Here is a 3504-nt window from a genome sequence, read left to right as displayed (position 1 = left end):
TGGCAATATGATGAACAAAATTAAAATTAATAATTTACGCCCTGACTATTATAATTTTAAAGTTTTTTAAATTCGTATGTTAAGATCGCCGCTCGAATTAGCTACCCTTTACATATATATGTAGTGAAATATCCATAAGTCCCTAAGACTTAAGCACATGCCTACACAGCACACCCAAAAATAAAAAATTGTAATCATTCAGTGAAATAAAATTATATTTTTTTTCACATATGAGTATTGCAAACATTTAATTATATATTGGTATGCCTATGCTGTAGAATTTTATGTAAAACCTGGTAAAGCTGCCACATAGGTAGCAGTAATAATTAACAAAATTTACAAAAGAGAAAAAACTTTATATTTGATAGGAGCTGCTAGAGTTTACAAAATATAAAACAGGCCTTGTAATAAACGTCAAGTTCATATACATTGTCAGTAGAATATTTGGAGATTCCAAATGCCAATATACTGATTCTAGCATCATACCATACCTTTCAGGCCTTTGTAAAACGCCCCGTGAAAACGCACTCAACTGCATTCGTTGTCGTATTTTAATTGAATTTAAGTGGAGAGCAGCTCTCGCGTTCGTCTAGTCGCGCTTGGTCAGTCGTGAGGTGACAGTGTTGCAACTATAATGGATTATGAGCCATCAGAAAATATCATTGGTAATTTAATTTCCCTAAGTGGTACTGCGCTACTCTTCCCAAACCGTTGAACTTTGTCCCTTAACGAGAAGAGCAGGAGATTAATGCAATTTTTTTCGGCAGGTCGCTACCATGTCAAGCGTAAATTGGGCTGGGCCACTTCTCTACTGTTTGGCTGTGCTGGGACTTGCAGGCAATGAGATATGTGGCAATTAAAATTCTCAAGTCGGCACCGCACTTTGCCGAGACGGACGAGATAAAGATACTGAAAACGGTGCGCGAGACCGATCCATCGAATCCACGCCGTCGGAAAACCGTTCAGATGCTGGACGACTTCAAGATCACCGGCGTTAATGGCACCCATATTTGTATTGTGTTCGAGGTGCTTGGTGACAATCTCCTGAAACTCATACAGAAGTCCAACTTTCGCGGTATTCCACTAGCCAACGTCAGAGCTATGACCCGCCAGGTGCTGGAGGGTCTTGACTATCTTCACACGTGCTGCCAGATCATCCACACGGACATAAAGCCCGAGAATGTCCTCCTGTGCGTGGACGAGCCTCATGTGCGCTCACGCTCCGTGGAGAATACATCTTCGGCTACGAATGGACCGCATTCGAATCCAACGCTGCCAACACCTTCTCCGCCGCCGCAAGCAAAGGACACGGCTAAACAGGATCCGGCGTTAGAGGAATGCAAAGTCAACGTAAAGATCGCCGATCTGGGAAACGCTTGTTGGGTTGATCATCACTTGACCAAGACCATTCAAACGCGCCAATATCGGTCACTAGAAGTTATTATCGGTGCGGGCTATAACACCTCGGCGGATATCTGGAGCACTGCATGCATGGTATTCGAACTGGCCACCGGTGACTATCTTTTTGAGCCACACTCCGGCGAATCGTACACCCGCAACGAGGACCATTTGGCCCACATCATCGAGCTGCTGGGTCCAATACCGCGGAACATTTTGTTAAACGGCACCTATTCGGCGAAGTCGTTTACCCGTTCCTGCGAGCTACGAAATATCTCGGGCCTTAAGCCCTGGGGCCTAATGGACGTTCTTCTGGAGAAGTACGAGTGGTCGCAAAAGGATGCGGCGTCATTCGCTTCGTTCCTTAAGCCCATGCTCGAGCTCGATCCGAACAAGCGTGCCACCGCTGCGGAGTGTCTGCAGCATCCGTGGCTTAGATAAGTTACGATGCAACCTGGTTGTTGGCAACAGCAACAGCAGATGGAGGGGGAGCTCTAGCAGGAACCGGAACAGGAAAAGGAACAAGAGCAACAGCACTAAAAGGTGGATCACCGGCAGTAACAGCAGACGGAGAAGTTGGCAGGGGCTATATAGAATCTTCGTCATCGGTGGCTACTTTGGCTTTCATCTCATCAATTGCTTCCACATCGGCTGCAGCAATTGCGGCACTGAAGGCCCGACCTTATTTGGTTGCACCCTTTGTAACCACAGCCTCAGCAACACCCACTCCACTACCCCACGCAACAATTTCGACAAACACGGCCCGCACATCGCCAGCTACACCTACACGTCGTCGCATCGCTCCCGGAAACGATTTGGACTTGGTTGAGGACTTGGGTGTGGCACTTGCTCAAATAGAGGAACCGCAGACACCCACCAAGAACAAATCGCATCGCTTTTTCTGGCGCAAGGCACTGCGACGTGTCTTCCAGCATCGTAAATGATGGCGTCGCCGGCAGGACTTGCCCCGCTGGCATCGTCCCGCCCGTCGCTGTCGTCGTCGCAACCTGGATGAGACGCATCTGCGCCTGATGTGCCTACGGCCAGATCCACTGCGTGCAGCCCGCGTGGCCCTGCTCAGCTGCATCCGCTACATCCGCTGGCGAGCCATGGCAACATACGCAACAACAACTTTTACTTCAGCAACCACTAAAACATCAGCAGCCAGCCAGCCAACCAGCAGTCGCTAATCTCCGTGATCCAGTTAACTCAATTACCATTCGATTTAGTTTTACACATGCCAGCGCTTAACTTATTTCCTGTGTTTTAGATCGACAATTAGACCATCCTTGTTGCTACATATGAAATTATAATATTGTATTACCGCCTACACGAACACGTCCCCACGAATCCTGTACATAGGCTCGACAGTTCTCGATACCATTATTTATTTTAATTAAAGCGACGCATAAGAGTGCGATGGTAGAGCATGAGCAATTGCCGCATACAAACCATATATGTGTTAGTGTACATTTACCCGAAATGCGAATCGGCAAATCTACATTTATAAGCGTACGTAGTTAAATGAAATGGAGTCGATCCATCGATGGGTGTCTCACACGCGTCATCGTCGATTCGGTGGAATAGGGCATATATGTATATGTACATGGATGCAGAAACTTGTGCTGAACATAACAATAATGTTAACGTAGTTAATTAGTTTATCCTCGGCTTAGTGATCGACATGAACAATTTAAAATGGCATTAGTAACTCTTAAAAACGTAACCTGAAATAGAAAAGCGAATGCTTTTCTATAACGTAACAACCATTAAGTACTATCCTTAACCCCTAATCGGAACTAATAAGCGTATAAATATGATTAAATCATCCGCCACAAAAAAATCGTATTTTTCTACATTAAATATAAGTGCAAGCGCAAAATAATTGCAGCTTTATCAAATAGATAAATGTTCAAGACACAGGCGTGTCTTGGACGTGGCTCTAGAGGTGGCTCCAGGCTCTCTCGAGTTTTTGTTCGAGAGAGAAAGAGCGGATAGCGCTACAGCAAAGAGCTCTTTTCTTCTCATACAGTGACAGCAGACGACTGTACGTGTGCACACGTATGCTCATGCATTGTAAATTTTACAAAATATGCCCTTCACCTT

At 45.6% G+C, this 3504-nt stretch overlaps 1 pseudogene; it reads left to right on the top strand.

Annotated features, from left to right (window-relative positions):
• Positions 1–748: 748 nt before the first annotated feature.
• Positions 749–2843, top strand: LOC116803429 (annotated as a pseudogene).
• Positions 2844–3504: the final 661 nt, after the last annotated feature.

The sequence above is a fragment of the Drosophila sechellia genome, unplaced genomic scaffold (genome assembly GCF_004382195.2).
Source record: "Drosophila sechellia strain sech25 unplaced genomic scaffold, ASM438219v1 Y_23, whole genome shotgun sequence".
Taxonomy (NCBI): Eukaryota; Metazoa; Arthropoda; class Insecta; order Diptera; family Drosophilidae; genus Drosophila; species Drosophila sechellia.
This window is presented reverse-complemented; position numbering and strand designations above follow the sequence as displayed.